Here is a 24,471-nt window from a genome sequence, read left to right as displayed (position 1 = left end):
GTAGTCACAGGACTGCATTCAGCCATGCAAGTAGTAAAAGTGAAGCCAAGACTTGGGGCATTCTGATAGCAAAGCCTGAGCGATTCTGTCTTATGGAGATGTTGGGTAATGTTTGTCAAAAGAATATTCTGGTAGACTGCAGAGGAAAATGTGCAGAACAGGCAGAGAAGGGACACGGGAGGGTGGTGCAGTAATGATTTTAAAAGATCTGTATTTCTTTCTCCTGCAATCATCTATGTGTATAAAGGAAGGAAAAGAAAGGGGAGAGAGAGAGGGAGGGAGGGAATCTGATCTGTCTTCTGTAAATCAGTTGAGCAGAGAAAGACAGATTCAAATGTCCCTAATTTTGCAAAGCATTAAATCACCAGATGATAATCTCAGAGTTGACAGCTGAAAAGGTTCTGTCTTTGGGGAGGATTTGCGTCTGTTGTCCTTATTTTTATGGTTTACCCTGAAGGATAATCACCTTTTCTTTGGAAACAAATTTGGGTGAGTGACAGGGAAGGGAAAGTGGAAGACATCTGAGAGGAGAGGTGGGCTGACCTCCCTTTCTTAAGAGGATTTGATGAAAGCTTTGCACCCTCTGTCAGTTCCATTCTGAGGCCTCATAAAACACCTTAGCAAATTCTGAAGAGGCAGTTTTTTACCCCAAAGGAAAATTGCTTTGAAAAAAAATTATACAAGTAATGTACGTCCATTGGAAAAAAAGGAAAGGCAACCAGAAAAACATGAACGTTTTCATTACTCCAACACTGTGGGCGACATCCACATGTATACATCATATTACAAAAGTGGGGTCGTTCTTCCTGGGTATATGTACAATAATTAATCTTACCTGGGACCATCCCAATAATCAGGGTAGGGTATTCAAAAATCATATTTGTGTATTTGATGAGCCAAAGCTGCTGGGTTAGGGTATAGAAATCTGACACAGTCTAAATCAATGTAGACAAATACCCCTGACCCCCAAATTTGAAATTGTTTTCAGCTCAGGTTTCTGAAGCTTTGCTGGTTTCAGGTTTCATTCTTAGTTTTATTCTTTCTTCGGCTCCATGAAATGACACAGTATCTTTCCAGATCTCCCTTGCCTCTTCCTTCTATCTTTCTGCTGATGCCAACCAGAATCAATTCTTGCTTACAACCTGAAGAGACTTAGTGTATACAATATTACATTTACTGCTTCATCAACGTTTCCTAACTAATGATATGTTATGAATATCTTCCTGCATCCCTTGGTGCATGTGTAATGGGTACCTAGAATTCCACTGTGTGGATGTATCCTATTCATATAACTGGAAGGAAACAGCTTTTGAATCTTAATTCTGGAACCATTAAATTATTAAGGATTAATATTAAGGATTAATTATTAAGGAAGGATTAAAAGTTCCTTCTTAATAATAAAATTATGGCATTTGCAGGCAAATGGATGAAATTAGAGACTATCATGCTAAGTGAGATAAGACAATCTCAAAAAACCAAAGGACAAATGATCTCGCTGATAAGCAGATGATGACACATAATGGGGGATGGGAGGGAGGCAAGAATGGAGGGAGGAGGGACTGTATAGAGGGAAAAGAGGGGTGGGAGGGGTGGGGGGGAAGGAAAAAATAACAGAATGAATCAAACACCATTACCCTATGTAAATGTATGATTACACAAATGGTATGCCTCTACTTCTGTACAAACAGAGAAACTAGTTGCACCCCATTTGTTTACAATAAAAAAAAAGTTCCTTCTTAGTCTTTTATAGACTAATAGGAAACATTGCCACACATGCATCTCTTTGTATTTGTTGTATTGGTCCTTAAGACAGATTTCTAGAGATGGAATTGATAAAGGGTTTGTGCAATTTAAAATTTCATGAATATTAATGATTTCTTTGAATAAAATGTGCACCAATTTTTTACTACCAATAATAGAATATGAGCACCCAACATAAGTATTACAAATCTTCCCATTTATTGCCAATCTGATGGGAGATAACATACAAAAATGACAATATATATTGTATTTTGTGAATAATATACTCCTGAAGATATTTCAAGGACATTCAGTTAAAAAGAAGACAAAATATACTCCGAATCCACTACCTAAATTAATTTATATTTATAAATATATATGTACACATAATTTTAGATAGGAGATGTTAAGAAAAACTTACTAGACACATCAGAATCTCTCATTGTAGATAACTGTTCCCAGCCCCTCCCAACCATTAGAGGTGGTCACTAGCTTCAATGTGTTTATAATTAATGCATAATTGTATTCCATAATTATAGATGTGTATCCATAAGAAATAGTTATGTTGCTTGTTTTAAAATTATATGTTACATCATAAGACTTTCTTTCATCCAACATTGTTTTTGATATTTATTCATGTTGATAGATGGAGTGCTAGTTGATTCGTTTTAACTACTGTGGTTTATTCTACTGCTTAACTTACTGCATTAGGAAAATGTTTTCTAATTACTTATTGACATTAAGAAATTTCTTCATATATTCTGTGTACCAAGTCCTTATTTTATTTGTATTGTATCTTCAGGGCACAATTTATCTATCATTGTATTTTGTCATTTGTTGATTTTTTTCTAATTTTAATATTTTAATATTTTCCCTTTTATTTTCTTGCATCTTGTTTACTTATAAGTTCTAAAGATATGATATCTTTTATTCTGAAAGTTTTAAAGCTTTGTTTAACATGTAGGTCTTTAATGCATCTGAAGTTAATTTTTGTGAATGGTATGGTGGACCATTTAGATAACTAATTTTTTTAACTTCATTTGTTTAGTTGATCTTGTCTCTATTATTGGTAAAATCATGCCTATCGTTTATTAGAATTTCTTACCGCACTTAATCCATTTCATCCTGTCAATCTAGTTTTCTTTTCCTCTGTGCTAATATCACACTGTTTTAATTGCTCTTAATTTTTAAGTCTAATATTTGATAATAAATAGGCTTTCCCAGTATTTTCTTCAAGTGATCTTAACTATCCTGACCCTTTGAATTTTCCTATGAATTTTAGGATCAACTTGTTAAATTCCGTGGAAAAGTGTACTGTGATTATGATTGAATTGTGTTGGGTAGAATTGCCATCTTTAAGATAGTCTTCCTGTCAATAAACATATCCCTCTATTAATTAGAAATGTTGTTTTGGCTGACAGTGCTCCATTATTTTCCTTCCAGTTTATTTTATACATGTCTTCTTAGATGCCTTTCTTAACCCCTACCAAGAATATTAACATTTTCATGGTGTTTTGTCTGGGATTCTTCTTTTCTGAATGAATATTTCCCTATTCATTATTTGTGTATCTATCAGAGAAGGCTATTGATTTTTTCCATGTTGATTTTTCAACCAACATCTCATTGAATTCTTATATAGCACAGAGTACATATAGACTTTTATTTTCTATTTGAATAAATTTAACATCTGGAAACAAGGATAGCTTCTCTTCTTGGGCAGTTCTTAGGCTTCCTCTTATTTCTCAAAAGAATGCTTGTTAAGGATGCCTTATTACATTAGCAGAACCTACATTAGCAGAATTTCTACAGAAATTGAATAACAGAAATATTAATGGGATTTTTGTGCCATTCCTGACTTTAATGGGAATGTTTACATTTTACCAATAAATATGTTTGCTATGTTTATGGGTTGTATTGCATCTTCCCAAAAAATGTGGAAGTCCTAACTTCTGGTACCTGTGAACATGACCTTATTTGGAATTAATGTCTTTGTAGATAAAATCACATTAAGACTAGATCATATTAGGGTGGGCCCTAATCCAATGACTGTTGCTCTTAAAAGAGGGAAATTTTTTTAAAAATTTATTTTTATTGTAAATGAATGGGATACATGTTGTTTTTGTTTGTACATGGAGTAACAGTATACCATTTGTGTAATCATACATTTACATAGGGTAATGGTATTTGATTCATTCTGTTATTTTTTTCCTTCCCCCCACCCCTTCCACCCCTCTTTTCCCTCTATACAGTCCCTCCTTCCTCCATTCTTGCCCCCTCCCACCCCCCATTATGTGTCATGATCCGCTTATCAGCTAGATCATTTGTCCTTTGGTTTTTTGAGATTGTCTTATCTCACTTAGTATGATATTCTCCAATTTCATCCATTTGCCTGCAAATGCCATAATTTTATTATTCTTTATAGCTGAGTAATATTCCATTATATATATATATATATATATATATATATGATATATATATATATATATATATATCAATCACAGTTTCTTTATCCATTCATCCATTGAAGGGCATCTAGGTTGGTTCCATAATCTGGCTATTGTGAATTGAGCAGCTATAAACATTGATGTGGCTGTATCTCAGTAGTATGCTGATTTTATTCCTTTGGGTATAGGCCAAGGAGTGGGATAGCTGGGTCAAATGGTGGGTCCATTCCAAGTTTTCTAAGGAATCTCCACACTGCTTTCCAGAGTGACTGCACTAATTTGCAGCCCCACCAGCAATGTATGAGTGTACCTTTTTCCCCACATCCTCGCCAACACCTACTGTTGCTAGTATTCTTGATAATCGCCATTCTAATTGGGGTGAGATGGAATCTTAGGGTAGTTTTGATTTGCATTTCTCTTATTACTAAAGATGGTGAACATTTTTTCATATGTTTATTGATTGCTTGTGGATCTTCTTTTGTGAAGTGTCTATTCATATCCTTAGCCCATTTGTTGACTGGGTTATTTATATTCTTGGTGTAGAGTTTTTTGAGTTCTTTATATATTCTGGAAATTAGTGCTCTATCTGAAGTATGAGTGGCAAAGATATTCTCCCACTCTGTAGGCTCTCTCTTTGCAATGCTGATAGTTTCCTTTGCTGAGAGAAAGCTATTTAGTTTGAATCTATCCCAGTTATTGATTCTTGCTTTTATTTCTTGTGCTATGGGAGTCCTGTTAAGGAAGTCTGAGCCTAAGCCAACAAGTTGAAGATTTAACCTACTTTTTCTTCTATAAGATGCAGGGTCTCTGGTCTGATTTCAAGGTCCTTGATCCATTTTGAGTTGATTTTTGTGCAGGGTGAGAGATAAGGGTTTAGTTTCATTCTCTTGCATTGGATTTCCAGTTTTCCCAGCACAATTTGTTGAAGAGGCTATCTTTTCTCCATTGCATATTTTTGGCCCCTTTGTCTAGTATGAGAAAATTGTATTTATTTGGGTTTGTGTCCATGTCCTCTATACTGTACCATTGATCTACCTGTCTATTTTGGTACCAATACCATGCCGTTTTTGTTACTATTGCTTTGTAGTATAGTTGAAGTTCTGGTATTACGATACCCCCTGTTTCATTCTTCCTGCTAAGGATTGCTTTAGCTATTCTGGGTTTCTTATTCTTCCAGATGAATTTCATGATTGCTTGCTCTATTTCTGTAAGGTACATCATTGGGATTTTAATTGGAATTGCATTGAATCTGTATAGCACTTTTGGTAGTATGGCCATTTTGACAATATTAATTCTGCCTATCCAAGAACATGGGAGATCTTTCCATCTTCTAAGGTCTTCCTCAATTTCTTTCTTCAATGTTTTGTAGTTTTCACTGTAGAAATCTTTTACCTCCTTGGTTAGATTGATTCCCAAGTATTTTATTTTTTTTGAGGCTATTGCAAATGGGGTTGTTTTCCTCATTTCCCTTTCAGATGTTTCATTGCTTGCATATAAAAATGCTTTAGATTTATGCGTATTGATTTTATATCCTGCTATTTTGCTGAACTCATTGATGAGGTCTAGAAGTTTTCTGGAGGAGTTTTTTGGATCCTCTAAATATAGAATCGTGTCATCAGCAAATAGTGACTGCTTAAGTTCTTCTTTTCCTATTCGTATCCCTTTTTTATTTCTTTAGTCTGTCCAATTGCTCTGGCTAGAGTTTCGAGGACAATGTTGAATAGAAGTGGTGAAAGAGGACATCCCTGTCTTGTTCCCGTTTTTAAAGGGAATGGTTTCAGTTTTTCTCCATTAAGAATGATGTTGGGGGCTGGGGAGATAGCTCAGTCGGTAGAGTGCTTGCCTTGTAAGTGCAAGGCCTTGGGTTCGATCCCCAGCAGCCCCCCCCCCAAAAATAGAATAATGTCGGTCATGGGTTTAGCATAAATAGCCTTTTCAATGTTCAGGTATATTCCTACTATCCCTATTTTTTCTAGTGTTTTGAGCATGAAGGGGTGTTGTATTTTGTCTAAAGCTTTTTCTGCATCAATTGAAATAACCATATGATTCTTGTCCTTAAGTCTATTGACATGATGGATTACATTTATTGATTTATGGATGTTAAACCATCCTTGCATTCCAGGGATGAACCTCACTTGATCGTGGTGCATGATTTTCTTAATATGTTTTTGGATACGGTTTGCCAATATTTTGTTAAGGATCTTTGCATCTATATTCATCAAAGATATTGTGTTAAAATTTTTTTCCTTGATGTGTCTTTGTCTGGTTTGGGTATGAGGGTGATATTAGCTTCATAGAGTGAGTTTGGTAGGGTACCCTCCTTTTCTATTTCCTGGAATACTTTGAGAAATATTGGAATGAGCTCTTATTTGAAGGTCCTGAAGAACTCTGCTGATAATCCATCTGGTCCTGGGTTTTTCCTGGATGGTAGATTTTTAATGGCTTCTTCTATTTCCTTGCTTGATATTGATCTATTTAAATTGTGTATGTCCTCCTGGATCAGTTTGGGAGGAGCATATGTCTCTAGAAATTTGTCAATGTCTTCAGTAGTTTCTATTTTGTTGGAATACAGATTTTCGAAGTAGCTTCTCATTATGTTATGTATCTCAGTGGTGTATGTTGTGATATTTCCTTTTTCATCATGAATTTTAGTAATTTGAGTTTTCTCTCTCCTTCTCTTTGTTAGTATGGCTAAGAGTTTGTCTATTATGTTTACTTTTTCAAAGAACCAACTTTTTGTTTTGTCAATTTTTTGAATTGTTTCTTTTGTTTCAATTTCATTGATTTCAGCTCTGATTTTAATTATTTCCTGCCTTCTACTACTTTTGCTGTTATTCTGTTCTTTTTCTAGGGCTTTGAGCTGTAATGTTAGGTCATTTAGTTGTTGACTTTTCATTCTTTTCTGGAATGCACTCCATGCAATGAATTTTCCTCTTAGTACTGCTTTCATAGTGTCCCAGAGATTTTGATATGTTGTATCATCATTCTCATTGACCTCTAATAATTTTTTTATCTCCTCCCTGATGTTTTCTGTTATCCATGTTTCATTCAATAATATATTATTTAGTCTCCAGGTTTTGGAGTAATTTCTGTTTTTTATTTTGTCGTTGATTTCTACTCTTAGTCCATTATGATCTGATAGAACACAAGGCAGTATCTCAATTTTTTTGCATTTCCTTAAGGGCTGCTTTGTGGCATAACATATGGTCTATTTTCGAGAAGGTTCCATGTGCTGCTGAGAAGAAAGTGAATTCACTCGTTGATGGATAGAATATTCTATATATGTCTATTAAGTCTAGGTTATTGATTGTGTTATTGAGTTCTATGGTTTCTTTGGTTGGTTTTTGTTTGGAAGATCTATCTAGTGGTGACAGTGGTGTGTTAAAGTCACCCAGAATTATTGTATTGTGGTCTATTTGATTCCTGAAATTGAGAAGGATTTGTTTGATGTACAGGGATTCACCATTGTTTGGGGCATAAATATTTACTATGGTTATGTCTTCCTGATTTATGGTTTCCTTAAGCAGTATGAAATGTCCTTCTTTATCCCTTCTGACTAACTATCGCTTGAAGTCCACTGTATCTGATATAAGGATGGAAACCCTTGCTTTTTTACTGAGTTCATGTGCGTGGTAGGTTTTTTCCCATCCTTTCACCTTTAGTCTGTGGATGACTTTTTCTATGAGATGAGTCTCTTGCAGGCAGCATATTGTTGAGTCTTTTTAATCCATTCTGCCAGTGTATGTCTTTTGATTGATGAGTTTAGGCCATTAATGTTCAGGGTTATTATTGAGATATGATTTGTATTCCCAGTCATTTGGGCTTATTTTTGGCTTTTAACTTGGCTTGGTTTCTCCTTTGAGTGGTTTTTCTCTAAGGTACTTCCTCCCTTTGCTGACCTACATTGTTGTTTTTCTTTTCCTCCTCATGGAATATTTTGTTGAGAACATTCTATAGTGCAGGCCTTCTATTTGTAAATTCTTTTAACTTTTGTTTATCATGGAAAGATTTTATTTCATCTTCAAATCTGAAGGTTAGTTTTGCTGGGTATAGGATTCTGGGTTGGCAACCATATTCTTTCAGAGCTTGAAATACGTTGTTCCAGGCCCTTCTAGTTTTTAGAGTCTGGGTTGAGAAGTCGGCTGCTATCTGTATTGGTTTCCCCCTATATGTAATCTGATGCTTTTCTCTCGTGGCCTTCAAAATCCTATCTTTATTTTGAATGTTAGGCATTTTCATTATAATGTGCCTTGGTATGGATCTGTTGTGATTCTGTGCATTTAGTGTTCTGTAAGCCTCTTGTATTTGATTTTCCATTTCATTCTTCAGGTTTGGGAAATTCTCTGATATTATTTCATTGAATAGGTTGTTTATTCCTTTGGTTTGTATCTCTGTGTCTTCCTCAATCCCAATAATTCTTAAATTTGGACTTTTCATGATGTCCCATAGTTCTTGGAGATTCTGTTCATGATTTCTTACCATCTTCTCTGTTTGGGCTACTTTATTTTCAAGATTAAATATTTTGTCTTCATTGTCTGAAGTTCTGTCTTCCAAGTGGTCTAGTCTTTTGGTGATGCTTTCCATTGAGTTTTTTATTTGGTTTATTGTTTCCTTCATTTCAAGGATTTCCATTTTTTTTTTTTTTTTTGAAAATCTCTATCTCTTTGTTGAAATGATCTTTTGCTTCCTGCAGTTGCTCTTCCAACTGCTTTTTGGTATTATCATTCATTGCCTGCATTTGCTCTCTTATCTCATCCTTTGCTTCACGAATCATCTTAATCATGTATAATCTGAAGTCCTTTTCTGACATTTCTTCTACCATACCATCATTGGATTTTATTAATATAGAATCTAGATTTGTTTGGATCATTTTCTTCCCTTGTTTTTTCATGTTGTTCATGTATCTTCCCCTCTAGCAGTGCAGATCTGGGGTATTGCAGATTTCCCCCTATAGGCTTATAGTGGCCCTATAGGTTTCCAAAACCCTTTCTTTAAGGGGAGATCAATATTAGCAGTTACCAATTCAGACCCTATGCAATCCTAGACCAAAGAGCCCCTATGAGGACAATAACAAAATTGTCATAAGAAACAGAATGAGTCAAATATTATCTTTAGTATAACAAACAGATTTGCAATAAGGTCTACAGTTTCTAATGGAGGACAAAGAGGATGCAGAGGGATGTAGGATGTAGCTGTTAATGGGATAAGAAAAGAATATACAGACGTTCTAGATAATAGAAAGGGTGAGAGTGTAATCAAAAGAAATTGGATGTTAGCATGCAACAAGGGAGAAAGAGACTCTGAGGGAACAGGTAAACAAAAGGAAAAGAGAGCAAAAAAAGTAAAGAAATAAAAACTTAAAATTGTTCAATAAGGAGAAGAAAGAAAATCTACACTATAATAGTCACATAGTATTCAAACCTCCCAGTGTTCAGTAGCCTGATGCATGAGAGGTACCTGACAATGAGCTTCAAGCCTCCAGCAGGCATCTCAGGATGGGATTTGCCCCACCTAAAGATCGGAGCTACGGCTTCCAGGATTATCCAAAATGGCCACTCTGGCTTCCAAATGTGTTGGCAAATGGGGAGCTGCAGCCCGGGGTGTGGATATGGTTGACTGGAGGTCCTGGAGATGGGATGCAGTTGGTCAGGCAGGGGTCCTGGAGGTCGGGTGTGTTTGGTGTGGTTGCGGGATCCTGGAGGCTGGGTGCAATCAGTCGGTCTGGGGTCCTGGTGATAGGACGCAGTCAGTTGGTCTGGGGGTTCTGGTGGCAGGAAGCAGTCAGTCAATGTGAGGGCCCTGGAGACAGGGAGTGATTGGTCGGGCTGAGGGATCCTGGAGATGGGGCTTAGTCAGTGTGGTCAGGGGTCCTATGGGGCCTGGTAGTTGTCTCAAAATGGCGGCAGTCACGTGTAACCAAACCTGCAGGTACTGTGACAGAGAACTTCCAGGCAACAGCAGGTAGCTGGCGCTCCACTGGTGGTCTGTGGTCAGTCTGCTGGCAGCTGTCAGATGATTGGGAGGTGAACCTTGTGAGGTGGTGATGGGTAGGTGAAAGGCAGGCGATGGACAGGCAAGAGGCAGGCAAATGGTGGATGATAGGCGCCTGACAGTGAGCAATCTGCATTCAAAAAAGGCGTCGATATGCTGGCAGACTGCAGATGATCACAGTAGGCAAATGGGGTAAACAGAAGGGGATCAATAAGCAGCAAAAACTGCCTCACCAAGACGCACATATCCTCTGCTTGAAACCCGAGTTATGGAGCGACAAGGAACGCAGCCTCACTCTAGTCCGCCATCTTGGATCAAAAGAGGGAAATTTGAGTGCATGTGTGTGCATGTGCACTTGTGGACACACACACACACATACACACACACACACACACACACAGATGGGGAGAATGCCATGTACCCATGTGGGCAGATTGAAATGATGAACCTACAAACCAAGGAATGCCAAAAATTGCTTGGGAGAAACAAGAAAAGATCCTTCTCGAGCCTTCAGAGTGAGCTGACCTCGCTACCACCCTCATTCAGAATTCTGGCCTCGAGAAGTATAAGAACGGCTTTCTGTCATTCATGGTAATTTGTTGCAGCAGCCCTAGAGAATTATTAAATTTTTGCTATGTGTTTGATATTAGATTAAGAATAATTTCTTCCATTGCTAATTAGAAAAGGGCTTTATTTCTTCATAAAGGTGTATTAAGTGATATGCTTTCTAATCATATTGCTTTTTGCCTTTTAGGATTAACCTTATTTTATTTGTTAACTTGCTTTCTGATATTAAACTATTTTTGATTATTAGAACAAACTGTTGAATTAAATTCAATCCAGATCTTTTTGTTAAATTCATTTTCCTTGTGTTTAGCTTGGAAGTTTTACCAATTGCTCATAACTAAGAACAGTGGAATGGTTCATTTGAATTGTCAACTTGATTGGATTAAGAGATGCCCATGATTCAGAGGCTTCTGGGTGTGTTGATGAGGGTGTGTCTAGGAATGATTGGCATGTGGGATAACCAACTGAAGTGGAGACCCTCCCTAAGTGTGGGCAGCACCGCCCAATAGGATGGTGGCTTGGATGGAATAAAAGTTGGAAGAAAAGGAAGCAGATGCAGATGCATCTTCTTGAACAGGTTCTTGATCAGACTCTCACTTCTTCACTCTTCCAAAGAGGACTCTGCCAGTGATTCTCCAGGTGGTTTCCAGAAGCCTTGATCTCGGACTAGGGTGGCACTGTTGATCTTTCTTGTCCTGGAGCTTCTGCATCTTGGACTGTGCAACTACTGGTTCTTCCAGGTCTCCAGCCTACAGAAGGCCATTGTGGACTATTGAGCTTCTGGTTGTATAAGACAATCTGATAAATCCCCTTTTTATAATCATACTTCCTGTTGATTCTGTTCCTCTAGAGAACGTGAATACAAACAGTATTTAATTTTAATTTACAAAAAAATTCTGGACCACAATGATGAAGATATATATATTTTTCTTTTTCTGTTTTCTGATACAGTTTTTATAATATTGACATTTTTGGTTCTTCAGGGTAGACAAACTTGCCTACAAAATTATATGGGCCTGGTACCTTCTTTTTCCTTTACCATTTCTAGGAACTGAGTAATATGGGTAGACTTACAATTATGAAATTAATTTATTTAATAATTACTGATTTTGTCAGTCTTCTACTCGAATCAATTTTGTCATTTTTTTCTTTAAAAAATTACCCATCTTATGATAACTTTGAAATATATTTATGTTAAACATATCCATAGTATCTTGACTTTAAAAAAATTTTGTAGCTGTAATAATGTGTCCTCTTTCTCATAATACTATTATTTGTGTCATTTCTATTTTTTTCTTAATCACTTTTTTTTTTTTTGTACCAGGGATTGAACCCAGAGGTACTTACAATGAACCACATCCCCAGCCCTTTTTATATTTATTTAGAGACAGGGTCTTACTAAGTTGCTAGGGACTTGCTAACTTGCTGAGGCTGGCTTTGAACTCTTGATTCTCCTGCCTCAGTCTCCCAAGCTGCTGGGATTATGGGAACGCATCAGGGTCTTAAACACTTTTTTTTTTTAAAAGTAATTGTTTCATTAGAGATTTTTCTAGTTTTAAAGACCTGGTTCTTGAATTGTTTGTCTTTTCTATTGTCTGTTTTCTATTTAAATATTTTCTATTCTTACATTGATTTACTTTTACTTTTTAAAAGTGTTCTCTTTTTCTTTTTCTACTTCATATCAACAGTTTTGTGATATTGCTTCTACCTGACTCTGATCTCTAAGGTATGTAGGTAGAATTGAGTCTAGTATTCTGGAGTTCTTGCTCCATGGAAACTTGGATGATTCAGAAAGGGAAATGAACTTCTGATCCTGAGGCTCACACGGCAGGTCTGTACTTTGTCCAGCCTCTTTTTATGAGTGGAGATGCTCATCTTCCCCTCTCCAAGCCCCCTCCTCCCACCCGGTTCCAATAGTGAATCCGAGGTCATTTCCTTCTGTTGCGGATTAAATGCTCTGTCTGCCCAAAATTCATAGGTTGAAGCCCAGAGTGGCTATGTTAGGAGGTGGGGCCTTTAAGGAAGTCTTGGGCTCTTTGTCTACATCCTGGTATGCCGCAGAGGAAAGGCCACGTGGTGACCTAGGAGGAAGGCGGCTGTCTAGAAGCCAGGAAATGAGCCCTCCCGAGACACAATCCTGTCAGACCTTCAGTTGGGATTTCCCGCTTCCACAAATGTGAGAACACAAACGTCCGTTGTTTACCCCACTCACTTTGTGACAGCCTGAACTTCCTTAGTCACCTTTAGAGACTCTTGCTGCTCCTGCCCGATCAGCCTTGATCATTTTGCTCCATGACAGTTTTTCTTTTGAGTCCAACTGTGAATTTTAGTGTTTCCCTTTTTGTGTATTTTATCTATTGTCAGGTGAGTTAGGGAGTATATCAAAATGTGAGCGTTGGTCATTTCCAGTAAAAAAGAATCATAATTTTGTCCTACAAATTATGAAGGGTCAAGGTCCTGACTAACATTCTTTTTTTTCTTCTTGTGGGTATGAGGGTTTGGAATTAATGGGTTCCACCTCATAGTTGCTGATTAGTCGGAGGTTTCACCATGAACCAGTGTGTTCCAGGTTGCCCAGAGAAAAGCCCTCAGCCTCGTTTTCATGGGGGATGAAAACACTTCCCAGGGGAATCTTCCCTGCATCTCTGCAAGTCGAGTGTTTCTCCACCCACATTACCAACATCTCCAGCTTCACCTCCCAGGCACACATGGCCAAGTAACTCTTCTCAGTGTGCCTAGTGAGATGTGAATTGGGAAATGAGGCCACAGTGATGTATTTGTGAATGTGTAGTGGTGTGTGTGTGTGTGTGTGCATGCGTGTGCATGCACGTGCACACTTGACAACTCTGCTTTTGAGCATTAGATTATGTGATTGATTCTGTCCACAGAATACAGAGGTTCCTGAATGTGGAGTGTGACTATTGGTACCTCCTGCTGTTCACCAATGGTGACTTCTTAGCTTGTGGGTGCAAACCTTATTTGCAGGCTCTGTAGCCATTTGTGATTCTGTCTCACAAACTGAAAGCAGAACAAGGAACTTTTTCTGGCACTCACCTTGTTATTTCTCACTGCTACGGTGTTATATGGTTCTGTCCATGGTTTTCAGATGTGATATTGAAGACTGACAAAGTGATCAAATGGAATAAATGCCTGCAGATGCAATTGTTCTGGCTTTGGGGTTTGTGTAGTAAGGCAGACGCAGGATGGGTTTTGAATTTGTTCAAATCCTATTCTTCCATCTGTATGATCTTGGGCAAGGTCTGTGAGTTTACCCTCTGTGAACTTACAACACATATTCTGCCGGGTTAATGTGAGTGTTAAACATAAGGAAAACCCCCGGCTTGCTCCTGGAGGGCTCAGAATGTACAGACTGAGCATCCTTAATCTCAAAATTTGAAATTGCAAGCTCTCAAATCTTTACTTTTTGAACATCATTTTAGTACTCAACATGTTTCAGTTTCAGAACATTATGGATTTTTAGATTAGGGATGTTCAAACAGGTGAAGTCTATGCAAATATTCCCAAACCTGGAAAACTCTGACATTTGAAATACTTCTGGTCACAAACATTTCATTTGGATAAGAGATACTCAACCTGTATTAATTTTCTCTTTCATCTGATTGTTCAATGAACTAGATTTTAGCAAAATCGCCCTCCCTCACAGCACCTCACCTTTTTTGGTTCCGGTGTAAGTCATGTGAAACCTCTTTTGCTGATGCCTTTTTAGTTCCATAATGTCGTGGGTCCATCATGCAACAGCTGTTATTCGGGTGACTTGTCTGGCTTGCGTCCCCATTTTCACCCCTGCCTTGATTAATTTCTTGGCTAAAGAGTCACAGCTGTTTATGACTATATTGATTGGAGGGAAAATGAAGATCTTTTTTTTTTCTGGTTTATTTATTTATTTTTTGCAGTGCTAGGGATCGAACCCAGGGCCTGTGCTTGCAAGGCAAGCACTCCACCGACTGAGCTATCTCCCCAGCCCTGAAGATCATTTTTAAATAAGGCTTAAAGGGAAAATGTAATGGACTAGAACCTGATAGAAGAGGTTGTAGAACTTGAAATTTGGAATTATCCATCTGAGAGAGCTCTTGTAGAAGTCACTGGAAGGAAAAGAGAAGCTGTGTTGGTTCAAACAACTCTAAATTCTTGAAAAACTATAGAGAAGTTGAACAACCCCAGCTCCTCTGTTTGGGTCTCCCCTCCCCTCCCCTTCATGCTCCACTGTGTGGACCCCAGTAGACCCGGCTTCTCCAATGCCACCTCTTCTTTCCTGAAGTTGAATATCATTTTGGTGCCCAGTTGTCACACTCCAAGGAATTGGATTGGAGACATCAACTCACAATAAAGTTTCTGTGGTGTTTTATGTAGCTTTTCCAGAAGCATTTGAATTTCAAAAGAGTTACTTCTTAAAGTAATGATACACGTAATTGGGATTTGTGGGTTGTAAAAAGAACGAATGATACGACGTGACTGCCTTCAGAAAGTGTGATTTCAGGCCTCATGACTATGAACACAATGCCAAGCATAAAGGAGGTGGAAATCCTCCATGGGGATCAGACGTCCCCTGGAATTTTTACATATGGGTCTGGACTCCTTGCTTTATGAGGCACCTAGACATGATGGGATACATCGGGATCAGTGAAGAGGAAAGATACAGGGAAGTCCAGAGAGTTGTCAAGATCTATCTGACATCATGGCACCCAGAGGTGGAACTGGGACCAATGGTGAAAAGTAATGGGAGACTTTCTTTCCCAGTATGAAGAGCAAAAGTTGCCAAATACAATGAACAGTCAGAAACTTTTAAGGGAATTCCAGTCCAGACAAGCAACCTGGCCCTTTGTCTTTTCTGGCTTTTCCAGCCCAAATCATCAACATTGTCTGGGAGTGAAATTCAGGAGATCAGCCTATGGACAAGGGTAATTCTTGGGATGGGGAAAGATTTCTTCTTAAGATTTGTATCATATTCCCCAGGCAAGTTTGAGGCTGAACCTTCCACAGGGCTGGTATTATCTAGATGAGAGGAAAGAAGTGGCTTCCAAGGAACAAGGCATTATTTCTTATGTTCAGATAACAACCCAGCTGTGGGAAATGGCCATGTCATTTATTTACTATGGTGGCAACTCTCTGCAGGCTCTTGAATCCTTATGGGTTATAAATAATTTGATTTTTTATCTCTGTGGACAATTTCCAGCAAGATAAGGAGGGTTCTTGACAAATCTGGATATGCTGTTTAGGTGATGGAATACATTTAAATTTTTTGAGGATCGAATTTTATTTTTGACCCCATACATTGTCTCTTTCAAAGAAAACCAACCTGAAAGATTTAGGGAAGGTTTTCAAGGGTGTTTAGATCTTATGGAAGTCTGACTCAACTTTACCCAGATAAGTTTTAAGTTTTAGTAGAGTTTTAAGAGTTAAATTTCCTATAAATTAGCAAGAGATGAGGAAAAAATAGTACCTAATATGCACTTTCAACTCACAGCTGGAAAAATGAAGACCATACAGTTTCATGAGCAACATCTCAAAGTCTGAGGCAAACATGTAAAATTTAAGAGACAAACTTTTTGTCTCTTAAATTCCATCCTTCTGTGTTCTGTTCTGTTCTGCAAAACTTTATCTACTAAGGCAAGGTAAGCCAGCATTTTCTGTAAAGGAACAGTTAATTATTATTGTGGGCTCCTTGAGTCACTGGGTCTCTTCTTTTTTGAAACTACTCAACCTTACTATTGTAGAGACAAAGTAACCATGAACACTGTTTCAGTCTGTTTTTTGTTACTATAATGAAGTGCTTGAGGCAGGCAACTTTATGAAAAATGGAGGCTGCAGCTCATAATTTTGAAAGCTGCAAGTCAAAGATTGGGCAACCCCATTGATTGGGTCTCTGATGAGGGCTGAATGACTGCTGGCAACATGGTGAGAGCACATGAAGGAGAAAGAGATCACAACACAAGATGGGAACCAGACAGTGACTTGGGGACCTGACCCGTACTTCTTACAAGTTACTCTCCTGAGAACTAGCCAAGGGTCCCATGAGAGCTATGTTAACCCCTTCTGAGGACAACAAAACAAACATGCCTTAGCTCTGATCTCTCCTAAGGACCTCCAATGAGGATTGACCTCTTCAAGGTTCTGCTGCCTTTCGCATCACCACATGGAGACCAAACTTCTGATACATGAACAAACTCAGGCCGTATTCAAATGATAGCAGACATTATGTAAACCAATGGGCGTGGTTGTGTTCTCAAAAATCTTTTATTTACATGAATAGGCATTGAGCTGAATTTGCCCTTAGCTTGCTGACTCTTGATCTTGGGTTTGTTTCAGCATTCACCGAAGTCAAGGAGCTACACACTAGTCTTCAGCTAATGGGCCTGATATTTAGTTAAGGACATCTGGTTTCCTGAAGAAACTTCTCGAGACAGGTCTTAGTCCATTTTCTGTTGCTATAACAAAATACCTAAAACCAAGTAATTTATGAATGATAAAGATATATTTAGCTTATGATCCTGAAGGCTGGGAAATCCAAGAGCATGGCAGCTCTGTTCAGGATCTGGTGAGGGCCTCCTTGCTATGTCCTAACATGGCAGGAGGTATCACATGGTGAGACAGAGCAAACATGCCTTAACTCTGATCTCTCTTCTTCTTATAAATCCACCAGGCCTACCATGGGGCCCCTTATGATGATGATATCTAATCTCAATTCCTTCCAAAAGCCTCACTTCCAAACACCATCAATGTATGCATTTGGAAAATAATGAATTTTGGAGGGGACATTGAAACCTTGGCAGACATATTTTGAATCACCCATGAAAGCACGTTATGCACACAGTTGTATTCTGACATACATGACATGGCTGCAGCATTTGATTCATATGACTCATGTGATATTGTTTGGCAGAGATGTCCAATGGTAAGCATCATTCAGTGGAGTGGTGTGAATGGGAGCTGGGTTGCATTTGGTGGCAGAGTGATTGGGAGGGGACAGAAAAATGGGAGGCAGGTGCAGACCATGTGTTGGGGTTCCCAAGGCTTCCATGTTGAGTTGTGCTAGAAGCACTGATGGGACACAGCATATAATTGTACTCATGGCCAAGATTAGTTTCAGTAGTGTCGTATGTATAGCCAATCACAAAGGAAAAAAGGAAGGTAGATTTTGAGGAATCCACATGCAGAATCTAGAGGCAATTACGAGCAGCCTTCCTTATTCTCTCTTCCTCTCATGAGGGGTCATACAGAGCTCACGGCTCACTCTTCTCCCATCAATAAAAATTCAGCAAAGGTGTATGATGCTTCTGTCCAGGAAACTCCATTAAAGACTCTGTGCCTAAGAATTTTGTTGGGTGTTGATCACATAGGTACCCAATGATGTGGCTCCTGCCAAAATTCCAGGCTCCCAGAAGGAAGCAGGTGCTTGGCATAAACCACACTGTTTGCAAACAGCCCAGGTACTGTAAACCAACCGTGTCACTTTGGAAACTGTTTGGAGTGCTGAGTTCCCAGATGCCAACTGTGCAGGCTGTTCTTTCTAGGGGTAGTAGTCTTGGTTCTGATAACTGGTCTGGTTAACACATACCACCACCATGAGACATTTGGATAGGTAATGGAAGAAGAATGATAGGGCAGGACATAAAGGTCTTGTATGAGTCCCGGGTCTTCATGGAGTGTCAGCATCTATGTCCCAGAGGGGCTGATGCGGTCTGTGATCTCCTTCCCACACAACATTAAGAGACTTGGTTCTTGTCTATTGCTGCTCATTCCAGTCTGGAGCAGCCTCTCCAAGGTCTGTCTGATTCCAGTCTACAACAAAAATGTTGCTTCTTACATTAGAAACTCTAAACTGCTTAGCTGCTGCCTGATTTATGGAGAAACTTGAAATCCATATATGTAACTGAACTCATTTACCTATCTCACCCCACCTTGCACTCTGAATGAAGCGTACCCTCCCTGCTGAAGGTTGAGCCGCCCTCTGTGTCCCAGGCCCGTCCTCCATCCCTGCTCTCCTGTCGCCCCTTTTGCTCCATCACTTTTCTGTCCTCTCCTATATTAACCTTCCCCTCTTTGCTAGCTTTTTATCCTTAGCTCACAAACATGTGGTATTCAAGTCTCTCCCATCATTAAAGACATTCTCAAACAAAATATTCCAGTGACCTCTTTAACTGATGTTCTTTCTCCTTGCAGTCTCATTCAAACTTCTTGAAAGAATGATTTTTTAATCATCTCCTCACCTCTGATTCAATCTTCATTATGCTGCAATTTGACTTCCACCCACACAGTTCTACTGAACGTTAGGAGCCTATGGGCACCTAATTGCCAAATCCAGTGGGCACTTTCCATTCATTATCTTCCTTGACCTCCTGCTAAATTTAACACCATTAATCACTCCTGCTTCCTTGGAACTCTCATGTTCCTTTGGGCTTCCATGACTCGTAGGAAGATGTCCTGGCTTTCCTCATTTCTTTTGGACTATTCCTTTGTGGGCTCTGCTTTCTTTGCCCATCATCTTATTTTAGGTGTACCTCAAAATTTTGTCTATTACATATCTTCCATCTCCTAAATATATTCTCTCTGAGCAATCTAACCCCTACCTGGATGCTGATCACTTCCCAATTTGTATCTTCAGCACGGTCATTTCCCCCAAGCTCCAGATTCACATATTCATTCTTCATCCAGCCAGATGTTCAAATTTATCAAATCCATAAATGAATTCATCATGTCCCACTCAGGATTCCCTCTCTCACTCAGTGGCATCACCAACCAATGGATGAGATAGCCATCTTTGAGTCATGTTTATTTCTTCTTTCATTCACGTGCACCATCTCTCTTCAATCACCAAGTAACTTTGAATCTACCTTCTAAGTATTTCTCAACCAATAATCTCATCTTTTCTGCTACCAGCACCCTAATTTAGGCTTCCCCTCCTCTTGCCTGGGTGACTTCACAAACTTTCTAATAGATCTCCCTGGCACCTGTCTTACCTCCAACAATCCCATTCACTCAACAAAGGTCTATGAAACATCTGTCACATAAATGTACTGTTCTAGGGGCTGGGGATATAGTGGTAAACAAAAGAAACAAAGTATCTGCTGCCACTGGGCATATACCATGGTAATGTGTGCGTGTGTATTTGTGTGGGGAATGTGAGTGTGCATGTAACGTGTCTGTGACTAAATAATACATTGAACAAGATACCAATGAGTGCTCTGAAGACAAGATAATGGGATAGAGAGTGACTGAAGAGGGGGTTAAATTTGGAAATTCAGAGTGGGGCTGTTTGAACAGGCAACATCTGAGCAGAGACCCAAGTGATGACAAAAAAGAGCCAGTCTCTGGAGGTCTGAGGAAGGGCATCATGGGCAGGGAGAACTGTGGGGGTCCTCTCTGCCACGTCCTGCAATGAGGAGAAAAGGGTTAACTGCCCGAGGAGGATGTTGGTGGTTTTTCTATCTGTTACCCAAAAAACTTATCTGCTCAAGGAACACACAAGCACCAATATTCTTTTTATGAGTGGGGGCGTGATGGGTGTGGCCATACCGGCTCTGGCCTCTTATAACAACATAGAGTCGCCCAAATCTCCTTCATTTATAACATACAGGTAAAGGGACCAGGACTGGGAAGAGCTTCTTCTGTGATGGACAGGATAGGGTGGAGTTAGGGGAGCCATCCTCTTAGGGGGAAAATTCCAGAAGGAGATAGGGAACCACTCCCATACAGTGCCACATGCTCCCTGGCAGTTCCTAGAAGCCAGGCCTCCGCGTCCCATGGGTCAACCTACTCTGACTGCTAAATAAGGATGGCTTCCCATAGAGAACAGAACATAGAACAGCTCTGACACAGTTCTACATTCGGTGTGTTGGAAGGACAGGTAACAGCCTGGTGTGGCTGGAGGATTTCAGGTGAAGGGAAGGGTAGTTTGAGATGAGGTGGGATCATGTGGGCTCTGCAGGCCATGAAATGGACTGGAAATCTGGGTCATGGGGAGCCATTTGAGGGTGCTCATCAGGAGAGTGACATATCTGATTTGCCTTCAAAAGATGACTTCAGCTTCTGCATGGAAAAGTCAGCACAGGGCAAGGTTAGAAGTTGGAAGGTGACTTGGGAGGTGATTGCATTAGTCCAGATTATAAATGATGGCAGCTGGACGTAGCGGGTGGCAGGAGAATTGGAAAGAAGTGGATAGGACTGGAATATAATCTGGGTGCAGAATCAATAGGTCCTGCAAAGGAAAGCATCCAGGATGTCTCCCCAGCCTCATCAGTGGCTACAGAGTGGTTTTCTGAATCAACTCCTTTTGCTTCCATAAATTAATAATGACCTTCAGTGGTTCCTTCCTGCTTAACAAATTCTGAACTCTGGAGCCACAGAGAAAAGGCCTTTCTGAAAAGTTCTCCGTTTCTCTCCAGAGGACTTCCTCGGCACCCCTTCCCCACCTGTTAGATCCCTCCTCCTTCTGCTCCTGCATCCTGTGTGTTTGGTACCGCTGTCATAGCACACCATTATTCTGAAATTGCCTGTATATGTGTCTATAGACTCTAAAGAGGTGAAGACTTTACCCTGTTCATTGTTTTATTTCCATTGCTTAGCACCTTGGTGTTTAAAATCTAGTCCCTGGATCAGCTGCATCGCCTTACCTGGGAGCCTGTTGGAAACGCAGACTCTCAGGCCCAGCACCAGATCTAGATGCCCAGATCTACATCTTAGTAGCAAAAGCCCCAGGAGACTCCTATGGACCTTACAATAAACACTGACTGCACACAGTCGGCATACATTGAGTGTTGAATTGAATAGGGCCAGAAAACCGTCCATGCTCCTTAGACCTCATTGATGCTTTCCTTTTGCCAAAATAAATCTAAGTCACAAAGTCCACTTCACTGAAGTGAATTAAATCTGGGCACCTTGAAAGTGTCTTGCCACTGCGTAGAGTAACATAGGATCAGTTGTTACATTTACTTCAAATACTGGAACCAAGAACCTCTGAGATTTCAGACTGGATTAACTCAAATGTACTTTTCTTGAAGAACTCTGTAATTTTTTGTAAAGTCACCCATATAATCTAACACCTAACTTTTTTCCTTTGAATAGTTAATATTCTTTAATTAAGTGTTAAGAACAAACTTCTAAGTACCAAAGGCAGGTACTCTGTTCACACATGAACTATTAGCATACAATGCACTGGTGCTAATTAGCTCATTAGCACTTCACTGTTACTTTTTGAGATGCTCTCAATTATTTTTCCACATAAATAAATCTATAAACCACAAAGTTCTCAGTTTTGCCTTATCTTTTTCATAAACTTGGACAAGTTGCTATACCTTGTCTGCCACAAACGACAAAAGAAGGCTAGCAGTCCATTCCCTACCCAACTCCCAAGAGCCTTCGGGGGTGATAGAGATGTAGGGATCTCAGGTGCAGGAATTCTGATGTCTTTCCAGTCACTACGGTTGAAGAGTGTCTATCAGCCATGGGTGATCAATGTGAGAACACAGGACAGCTGTGCTGGGTCATCTGGAAGCAGGGACCTTATCTCCTCAGCAGCTGCAGAAAATTCTGTGCTTTCGATTTAACCCTTATGACTCCAGAAACCTAAACTGGCCTGTAACCTGGAGGCAGGTGCCCCACCTTGTTGGTGGACTTCTTATTCAGAACACGTTTCATTCACTCCATGGAAATCCTTTTTTTTTTGTTTTTGGCACCAGGTATTGAACCCAGGAGTGCTTAAACACTGAGCCTCACTCCCAGCCCTTTGTTTTATTTTGAGACAGGGTCTCGCTAAATTGCTTAGGGCCTTGTGAAATGCTGAGGCTGACTGGGACTTGCCTCAGCCTCCCAGTTGATGGGATTACAGGCATGCACCACCGCACTAGACTCACTGCCCGGAAATCTTGAGGGAAACAGGAAGTGACTTTTCCATGAAACATTTGGGAACTCTCTGAGACACTTGCTCCTCGGGTTGAGGAAAGCCATGGTGAAAACGAAATGTTTTGCTTTTAAGATGGGAAACTGGGGCTTCTGGGACTGGCTCAGTGGCTGAGAGCTTGCCTGGCATGTGTGAGGCACTGGGTTTGATTCTTAGCATCCCATGAAAATAAGTAAAATAATTATTTTTAAAAAAGATGGGAAAACTTACTCCTGGAACAATGGAGAGAAAGCAGTTCCTCCCTGGCTGCTGTTTTTGTCGTCTGTTTGTCGCAGACTGGTGGTCAGGAGACAAGACCTCTTACTCTTTGTTGCTACCTGGCAGCGTGACATTCTTGTCACCTCTCTCAGACATAGTAGTTCACTAGTAGCTGACCCTTGCCTCCCTTCAAACCCTAACACGTTAGGACTCTTTGTTTCTGTCTTTCCTGATCTTTTCGGGGGGCAGTGGGTGGATTAAAAAATGAATTGGCTCAAGCTTTGACCCTCTCTGAAGGTCTATAAAATCCCAGGGATTTTATAGTGCTATATGTTTAACAGCTAATGCTGATTTATTGTATCTGCCAATCTCTGTGGTGTAAATAATCCCACCTTGGTGCATGCCAAGCTCTCCAGGTGATGTCAATCTGCTGTCAAAATTTCCAAAAATTAAACAGGCAGCTCTTGCAGTATGGTATGAACTGGCTCCCACACACCATTCATTGTGAACGGCCTCCCTGTATGTTATTCTGAGAGTAGCAAAGCTTATACAGCAAGGGGCAGGGATGCTCCTTCATTATCTTGGCTCTGTGCCTGGCTATTGGGAAAAGTCAGTATGGTCATCTGAAAATTGTAGAAGGTTGGCATTGAGACGTACAAACACTGAGAATAGGGATGATTCCCATTTATCAGGATGTCTGACAACTCTCCTGGGCCTTCTGCCAGAAAGTCATCATTCCTTTATGTTTGTAGAAGGGCGAACAATGACACTCAGAAATTGGATTGCCAATATGAATTGTTGCAAGTAGAGAGAGCCTTTTCCCAGGTGCCAGATATAAGAAACTCTGGGATTGGGAGGGGCTACATTGTGTTCCATGTAGTCTTGGGCTCATTAACTGAAATCAACTTTTGCTTTCGGGCTGGCATCTCTTTTCTACAGGTATAAACTCATTGCTTCTTGATATTTCCAGGAGCTAGTACTCTAATTTTCGTGCCTTTATAAAAACATTCTTTAGTTCCCAGGATAGATTCAGTGTGGGACTCATATTTTATTTTTATTTAGCCATAATTGAAAGCATAGTGGAAGGTCATAGGTTCAACTCTGCAGCAGAGAGTAAGTTCTAGTGAGAACAAACTCATCTCCCCGCCATGGGCTGTGTGCTGTGTGCTTGGAGTTAACTGTTAGAACTTCAAGTAGAAAGTGGGTAGTGAACATCTTCTGTCTCCTAAGGGGGACAGCAGTGTCAGCTGGGACTTGGCCTCAGTGAGGTTGAACATCAATAGACCGAGCTTAGCAGACCTGCCTGTAATGTCAACATAGAGCTGCGTGTGCAGGTGCTGACATGAATGTTTGCTGAAGAATGGCCAGGAAGTCTGCGATAATGCATAGCCTGCAGTTCCACCACAATACGAGCAAGCATTAAGTTTCATGATCAGGGCGTACAGGAAACTAAGCAGGTGAATTATGAATCCACATCTAGGTTGAAAAGGAGGCAAGGGGCAGGGACCAAGAGAAGCTGAGGGAAAACCTGAATAAAACTCTAGCTTCACTTTGCTTTTAGTTACTTGCTTTTATCACCAATCCCTGAGCTCACCTAGCTAAACCATCCACTCC

Source organism: Sciurus carolinensis, chromosome 8 (genome assembly GCF_902686445.1).
Source record: "Sciurus carolinensis chromosome 8, mSciCar1.2, whole genome shotgun sequence".
In the NCBI taxonomy this organism is placed as follows: domain Eukaryota; kingdom Metazoa; phylum Chordata; class Mammalia; order Rodentia; family Sciuridae; genus Sciurus; species Sciurus carolinensis.
Note: the sequence above shows the minus strand (reverse complement) of the source record.